Source organism: Hesperophylax consimilis, chromosome 26, assembly GCF_061612785.1.
Source record: "Hesperophylax consimilis isolate HC1 chromosome 26, BYU_Hcon_1.0, whole genome shotgun sequence".
Taxonomy (NCBI): domain Eukaryota; kingdom Metazoa; phylum Arthropoda; class Insecta; order Trichoptera; family Limnephilidae; genus Hesperophylax; species Hesperophylax consimilis.
In genome coordinates, this window is record NC_142861.1 from 8,293,077 (window position 1) to 8,302,199 (window position 9,123).

General features: G+C 37.9%; 1 protein-coding gene across 1 annotated transcript in view; it reads left to right on the forward strand.

The window, feature by feature from the left end:
* LOC149411055 (uncharacterized) overlaps nt 1-8,558 on the forward strand; it is a 75,146-nt gene extending 66,588 nt beyond the window's left edge. Inside the window, exon 6 of the mRNA XM_089647632.1 lies at nt 7,389-8,558. The gene's annotated coding sequence lies outside the window, so the exon portion shown is untranslated. The remainder of the gene's footprint in view (nt 1-7,388) is intronic.
* Nucleotides 8,559-9,123: the final 565 nt, after the last annotated feature.

The following is a 9,123-nucleotide window of genomic DNA, read 5'->3' on the forward strand; positions in this document are numbered from 1 at the left end:
AAAATGCAATACGCAATAGCCGGCCTAGGCAAGTTACTTGTATCGGAGTTTTTGGGAATTTCATTTTTTCGGGAAGTCCCTGTACCGATGTTTCCACCAAAGCATTAGCGCCGTTTACACGCACACTTCGGAGCGACCGAGTCCCGCGCCACTTCAGGCCGCCGCGCAGAAAAGTAAAGATCGATAGGTTTACAGCGGGACTCGGTCGCTCCGAAGTGTGCGTGTAAACGGCGCTATTTTTAGTAACTGTTTACTTGTGCAGGAGTTCGGGGAATCTCTTTTTTTGGGAAGTCCTCGTTATTTTGGAATATTATTGCAAATATATATATTTTTTTAATATTATTTCACGTGAATAAGAGCTGAAAAATCTGAAAAACGAGCTAAGAAGCTAGATGACTTTTTTTGGAGCTGACGACGTCGATTTAGAGCCAGATCTAGCTCCAAAGGAGCTGAATTGGCAACACTGAGAGTAGCTAGCGTCGTGAAACAAAAAGCAAATGCTAGTCCGTAATTGGCGCAAGCGATTCTGACCTTTTACTTTTACACAAATTCTTTATACATAAGGCTTAAAATCGCAATTAAAAAAAAAAAAAACCGCCGGATTTCTAAAAAGCTCGCCGGCTGTCGAAGCACAGTTGACAGGATGAGAAAGTCGAGGTCAATGGTATCAAAAGCAGCGCTCATATCTGAAAGTGAAATAAGTGGTAACTTACCTGACTATGGCAAGGGTTATATCTGACAGGACCCGAAGTAATCCGGTTTACTGATGTTGAGTGATTGATGATTGGTAATTAATTTATTCTGGTTTAAGTTGGAGGTTATTTGAGAAGCCACAATTTTTTCCAGTAGTTTAGCTACGAAAGGCAGATTTGATTCAGGTCGATAATTACCCAAGTTGTCGGCATCAAGCTGTGTTTTTTTTTTTTTTTTTTTTTTTTTTTTTTTTTTTTTTTTTTTTTTTTTTTTTTTTTTCTTCTTTTTCTTTCTTTCTTTCTTAATAATTGGGTCACTACCGCAGATTTAAGTGGCTCCGGGAAGTCACCTGTGCTTGGGGACTTATTAAACACGTGAACCAGGAAGGGGGCTAACACGTTGCAACATTTCTTTTCCATTTCAGAAGCCACGTTGGGATAGGGTCAAGAGCACATTGTTTGTTTGGCGAACTAAAGGTAGCACTCGGATCTCGGCAGTCGCGGCCCGGCAGCCGCGAACAGCTGCCGCGACCCATTATTACTGCTGTGCGGCGCTGCCAGAAGCTTTCGGATAGCAGCGTCCACGACCCGGGCAGTGACTGCCAACAGTGCCAACCGCACTAACCGTAGTAGTCACGCAGAAGTCAGTGCGAACAGTTGTGTATTGCAGTCGTGTATTATTGCAGTCGTGTATCGAACATTAACTATTTCTGACAATTTTAATGAACGAAAGCGAGAACTCGTCAAGAGACTGATACAGGATGAAGAAGAGGATGATGAAATAATGTTGCTCTTACTTTCATCAAAAAGGAATAAAATCGATTCATTATATTCATCCAGAGTCGATGAAGGCAGCTATCAAATCCTGATAAAACGGCACTTAAATCTAAAGGATCAGAAATTCAGGAAATACTGCAGACTAAATAAAACTCAATTTCAATTTGTACTTAGTTTAATTGAAAACGATATTCAACCAAATTTAAATTCAAGATCACAGCTGAGGAAAAACTATTTCTCACTTTAAGGTAAATATGAAAAAGAACTGTTATCTAGCTGGAAATATGTATTAGGAATGTTTTCAGATGTATTTGTTGGCAAATTAAAAGTATTTGAAACACTTAAGTCAGTAGCTTCAGTGACTGAACTGGGTGAATAAGGATTTGTTGATGAAAATTGCGAATTTTGATCAAATGGGGGACTGCTTAAAGAAGTACTAGAACTTTGGTTCAGGCTCCTTAATTCATAATCTGCTAAAATATTGAAAACCTTAGTTTTAGCTTCTATTCTTAAAGCAGGAGTAAGCTTACTTAACATTGTCCCAACGTGTGAGCAAAACGATTTAATGCCATCCACATCTGGTTCCTGCTCGCAATTTGAAGGTGACTGAGGTGTGAGGGCCTGAATTTGCGCTCGCCTTTCAGTGTCCCTCTCTTTCCAGTATTTTAACAATGCCGCCTGCATAGTATTATTTTGACTCTGTTTCTTTTTTTCACTCTTCCTGCTTTTTTGTTTTGTTCTTCTTCAACAGCCGTTTCTTCAACATTTACCTCTGTTGCACTCGATGGCGCATTGACCATTAGTGTTACACTTGTTCCTTTGCTATTAATTTCTATTTCATTAGGTTCCACGTTAATTTCTTTGTTGAAACAGGTTCCATCATAATTTGATTCTTCATTTTCGCTATCGTTACCATCATTAGTTCTCTCAATATTACAGATAGTCTTTCTTTCAGTGGGAACATTTTCCAAAAAAGTCAGTCTTTCAACTAAAGGCCATTTTTTTGACTTGCTGCCGGCCGCTGATCCGGTTGGTAATTTATTTTTGCGCTTAATTCGTTGATAGGAATCTCGAATGCATTTCCAGCGTTTTCTGCAGTCATCACCTAAAACAGATTTAAAACTCATAGTAAATGTATGTTTTAGTTATATAAAAAGAAACCAATTTTAAAATTTGAACATGTGTTCCTTTTGATGCCACTCACATGCATGCCGTACTTGTTGCTCCTGTTGTACAGAAAACAAACAAATGAATGATTTTTTTGCACTTTCAGATTCCTAGCAACTGGCGAAACATACACATCTTTAGAATTCAATTATCTTATATCAGCAAGCTATATAAGCAGAATAGTCCAACAAGTTCTAGCAAGTTTGCGAAAGAATTTAGTAACAATTTTTCTTCCTGTGCCAACGGAAAATCAATTAAAACAAATAGCGGAACATTTCTGGAAAAGATGGAACTGTCCAAATTGCTTTGGAGCAATTGATGGCAAACATATACGTATCAAGTGTCCTAAAAGTAGTGGATCAATGTTCTTTAACTATAAAGACTACTATTCCACTGTGTTATTGGCTATTGTAGACGCAAACTGCAAATTTATTGCTATTAATGTGGGTTCTTATGGAAAGGAAGGAGACAGCGGTATATTTAAAAAGTCAGTTATGGGAAAAAAAATTATTTCCGATCAATTTAATGTGCCTCAACCGACACCCTTACCAGGGACAGATATCTTAACCCCACATTATTTAATTGTGACGACGCGTTCGCATTAGATGCCCTCATGATGAAACCCTATTACAGAAACCATATTAGAGGCGATCATGATAAAGCGATTTTCAACTACCGCATCTGCCGAGCAAGACGAGTCACAGAGAATTCTTTTGGACTTCTAAGTCAAGTTTTCCGAATTTTATATTCACCTATAGCAATTAAACCAGAAATATGTGATGACTTAATCATTACACTCTGTTGCCTCCATAATTTACTACGGGATGCTTATTTAGAAAAAAATGGAATACCATATTATAGAAATCAACAGAGAACATGATTCCACTGGCGCGTAGGGGTGGGTTTCTGAACATAGATGGATTTCAAATCAGAGATATTCTTAAAGATTACTTTACCTCAGAAGCTGGAAAAGTCTCATGGCAAGAACAGTGGATAAATAGAATGAACTAGAATAGGTATGAACTACTACGCACAGCAAGCTTGATTTGTGAGTTGAATGTTGTAAATCTGTATTGATTCTGTAAAAATAAAAATACAAGGTACTTACCAGTTTTATTGAGTTTACTTCCAATATGCTCCCATATATTATCTCGAACAACGTTATCCTTGTAGGTTTTAAGTCGAGAATCGTAAAGAGGTGGATTTTTAGCAATTAACTCTACTAGAAACTCGTCAATTTCATCGGTAAACGTTGCCATTTCGTCGACTTGCGTGGCGGGCAGCGCGACCATACTGCCACCGGAGCGGCTCGGCGGCGCTGCCAGGGTCGCGCGCAGGCCACGCCCCCCGGCCGCGCTGCACGGTCGCTTCTGTCGGAAACTATTGCATACAAATCCCTACAAAGCGGTACGGCGCGACCACGGCTGCGGCTGCAGGGCCGCGGCCTCCGGGCCGCGACTGCCGAGATCTGAATGCTACCTTAAGGATCAATTTTCCTACTTTTTCCAGCGTTGTAGGTTTAAAGCAGAGGTTCCCAAACTTTTTTGTGTTGTAGACCCCTTGCCATGTTTTTCTGTTTTTGGTAGACCCCCTACTTACCTGATATTGATTTTTTTGTAAATTTCTAACTGTAGTGAAGTTTAGTGTTAAAAACTTAAAGTAAAAACACATGTTCAGTTTAATATATTTATTAATTGAATTTAAATTACAACTACTCAAAATAAAATTTTGTATCTGTTATATAAAATAAACGTAACTTAAAATAAACTAAGCAATAAGTAAATGTTTTTAGTGGAAAGGATGAACCTGATGCTTTAATAATAAATTATCAACATTTGGCGTCAATTTTGTAAGGTTTAATCTTAAGTCTCCTCGGCTAGTGATGTCCAGTTTTTTTTCTCGTTAGGAGATTGGTAACAGCGCTGAACCCCCTTTCCACTAGGTATGACGATGGAAAGGAAATTAAAATTTTCCTCGCTATATTCCATAATACGGGATAAGTAACGAGTATGTTTTTTTGCAGCCAGAAGTGCTGATATCCGTGCTTAAACTGAACCTTAAGTTCTTCGTTTGTACTTTTTTTCCATTTTTTCTGGCTTTCACCCTTCAAATGTGTTCTTGGCCATCATTTAAAATTATTGAGAAATGAAAGGTGAATTTAAATATTAATTTTATTTAAATAGGCAAATTTCAAAATTATAATGAAAATTGGAGTCGAGATCAGACTTAGAAGAGATGAGATGTTGAAAGGAGGGGAGGCAATTTTAGATAAGGCTTGATAGAATAGAGGATATTTGTTTAGAGAGGGACAACCAAAAAATATGTAATCTAAAGTTCCCACTTCTAGACCACAGAATGTACAATCGGGAGAGTCAAGGACGTGAATTTTAAAAAGGTGGGAACTAAACAATGTCTGATCCTCATTCGAATGAGTAAAGAAATTTATTTTTTGAAAAAATGAGGAAATTGCTGAAACCGCGGTTTTGATGGAATAATCCTTTGTATAGAGGCATAGCAGGCTCCCTTGGATTGACTAGCAATGTGCCAATACTCTGCCCAAACATTGCGGGATCTATCTTTGATGATGGAAAAAATGTGAGATAGGGGAATGTGGTTTACGAGGGTAACAACAGGGTTGGACGCTCCTTGTTTTGCCAAGGCATCCGAAATATCATTACCCATGATACCAACATGTCCAGGAATCCAAATCAGAGTTACAGTTTTACCAGAGCTTTCAATGGAGGCTATCATCACTCGAATAGAGGACTGGATTTAAGTTTTTGGAGGGAACTAAGAGATTTCAGTCAGTTCCTCTTGTTTTATGACATTCGTTTCTTCTATGTCACCATATGGGTTAATTATCCACGGTGGTATTACCATAATCAAAACATCCTCAAACTAGTTTCAAAATCTGAATAGAGGGCATTTGAATGTTGAACGTAGGTTGAAACGTCGTCTTCCTGGCAGTTTGTCTGTGACAAATTGGGGAACTGGGAAAATTCGCCCCGTCCAATATATTGCTTCATTAGCTTAACTCTGGCAAGAAACGCTGATAAGATGGACTTTGTTTTAATCAAATTTAGACTGTCGCCTTGAAACTGCAAATTATACATATTAAATTTTGTAAACAAATCTGTTAAATAGGCGATGTCTGTTTTCCACTTCATTAAATTGTCTTTTAAAATTTTATCTTTAGTATCCAGAAATTCTAAAATAGTCTCAAAAAGTGCAAAAAATCTTGTCAAACATAAGCCTTTCGACAGCCAGCGTACATTCGTCATTTTCTTCACACAACTGCGCAAATAACCGCGTATTCAACGCGTTGTTTCGGATTCGGTTTACTGCATCAATGATTGAAGAGATTCATGTAATCTAACACTCAAATTTTTAGCAACTAAATGTTGTCGATGGATGACACAATAGCTGCCTTTATACAGTCGCTCTATCGCACATTCTCAGGAGCGTACAGGATTGCGTATTGGTAAGCCTGTGCGCGCAATCGTGCGCGATCACTTTTTGTTAGTTTTGAAGCTTAACATTCATTCGCGCGCGATTACATGTGTACGTTACATGTGAACGGAAAGAGCGAACGTGTAAAGACTAATCATGCGCGATAGACCGCGTGGAACTGGCGCGTGTTGGAGTGTGTGCAATTTACAAAGTTTTACTCAAGTTCGCGTACACTCAGTATAGTGCGACGGAGCAAAATGGATAGAAGAAAAAGAAATATCATGGCACAAGTCATGATATTTGCTGGTGTTAGCCTACTCAAAAAGAAGAAGAAACGATCTGTATGGGTTAAGAAATACAGACAGCAATATTGTCATATGCCACTGATTGAAGAATTACGTGAAAATTATCCGGACGATTTCAAGAATTATTTGCGTATGGATGATCAGTTATTTAGTATGTTGTTAGATAAAATCAAACATAACATATCAAGGCAAGACACCATTATGAGAGAGAGTATTAGTGCAGAAGCACGATTAGCAGCAACTCTTCGATATCTCGCCACAGGACGCTCATTCGAAGATTTGAAATTCAGTACCGGTATATCTGCTCCATCTCTTTCTTCAATAATACCAGAAACGTGTCGAGCTATTTATGAATGTTTAAGGGTGGATTATTTAAAGGTAAGTAACTTTATTATTGTTATAAATAAAAATCTAAATAATCAGTCCTGTATATCTTTAATCATCATCCAAATTATAGTTTTACATAGTATTTTTTATTGAGATTAATTGTGATTCATTTGAGATACATATCAGATTGTCATTGGTACGTATCAGTAGAAGATTCGTAAAAAGTTCTCAGGCTTGTTTCTTCCTGATTTTGGTAGATGCCTTCTAATATAGACTGTGATACGTCTGAACTAATCGATGAAGTCCTGTGCAAGTCAGCAGAAGACGGTGTTCGAATGGTCTTATTACAATAATTGTCGCATATGTCAGTTTCTTCCGTCAACTTTTTCAGCAACCCTTTGCGTAAAATATTATTTATTAAGGATTCCGCATAAATTGCCTGCACCGGATCCATTTTAGTTAATTTTTTGGCCATATTCATTCCGGCGACTTCAAACTCCGAAAACTCCTTGCTTTTTGATTTGAGAGTATCTGCACAGACTTTAAAGAATTCGGCCTGGTAGTTGTTTGTAGCTTTTCTTTTATTTCTACGCGGTGTCGAGTCCCATCCAGTAGGAGCAGCATCATTCTAAAAATATAAGACAAAAACATATTATAATTTCATTTTCAGATGCCGTCTACGAAGGAAGAATGGATCAAGATAGCAAAAGAATTTGAAGTGAAATGGCAATTCATCAACTGCGGAGGTGCCATGGATGGCAAGCACATTCGCATTGTGCCTTTGCCGGGTTCCGGAGCTGTGTACTATAATTACAAACACTTCTATAGCATCGTATTGATGGCTTTAGTTGGTCCAAACTATGAGTTTCTTTATGTTGACGTGGGTAAAAATGGAAGAGTATCCGATGGAGGAGTCTTAGAGCAAACAGAATTTTATCATAAACTGCAAATGGGCGATCTCAATTTTCCAGAAAATTGTGATACCGTAAATAACTTGAACTTTGTCTTTCTGGGTGATGAAGCGTTTGGATTAGAACCTAATTTTCTCAAACCATATTCTCAGAGAGAACTAGATTACGAAAAAAGGATTTATAATTACAGACTGTCAAGGGCCCGTAACGTAGTTGAAAATGCATTTGGAATCATTTCAGCTAGGTTTAGGGTATTACAAACAGCAATAAATATAAAAAACCACAAAAGTATTTGTTACGTCGTCCTTGCTATTTGCACTTTACACAATTTTTTGTGTAAACGCAGTAACACATATCCTATTTCTAATTACCCACGAGACGAGATTACTACAGACTCTCAACAAAATTCTGTTCCATTGATCAATCTTCAAAGACGTCCCCACACACAGATCACTTCGGAAGCTAAACGAAACAGAGAACAATATAAAACATACTTTAATACAGATGGGAGTGTTGAGTGGCAAGATCGTATGGTTAATAGTGGAAGAACTTAAAAACAGAAAATATAATGTAAAGGTTGTCGGACCTTCTCTTAAAGTTGCGTGTGTGTGTGTCTTTGTGTGCGACAACCAATAGGGTTAAGTAACGTGAGTTCTTAAACGGTCAAAATGTTTTAACTGTACTATTGGATATATTTAAATGTATAATAATAATAAATAAAAATAAATTAAATTTACTTACGACTTGAGTTTGCTGTCCAATTTCACCAACGCCACTTTCTGTTATTCCGCCTTCGTTGGTCGAAATAATATTTTCCTCAACAGCTCTGTTTTCATCAACTGGATCATCCTCAATGTTAGATATACTGTCAGTAGGTAGTTCTTGGTCCTTAGTGAACAGCAAATGATCATAGTACCAAAGCGAGGATTTGTACACTTCATTGTTCCTTTTCCACTGCGGTGGCTGTTTTGAACTTTCTTTAGTTCCTTTCGAAAAGAGCCTCTTAGACTTTGTAGTTTTTTGACCACAAAATCTCGATTGGCATCAGGAAATCCTTTCTCTTTACAAAAGTCGATTATTTTGATGTAAGCTTCCTCCTTAAGATTTTTGTTTTTATAATGTTCCGACTTAATTTTCCATAGGCAAGGAAAAGACTTATATAACTCAAGTAACTCTATTATTAATTCTTTACTCCACGTGCGTATGTCCGCCATCTTGCGTGCGCGAAAGAACTGTACGTGTAAAGCAACCTCGAACCACGCGATTGCGTCAAATACTGATGAACGCAATCGCACGGTCTATCCCTTCCGAATCCCTCATCTTTACACGCGCATTCTTTCGCGCACTATTGCTGTTTCACGCGCGACAGAGCGACTGTATAAAGGCAGCTAATGTATTGCTAACACCCCTGGCACATTTTGTTTTAAATAGCTTATAAATCCACGATAACGTCCAACCATGGCAGGTGCTCCATCTGTAGCTACTGACATTATA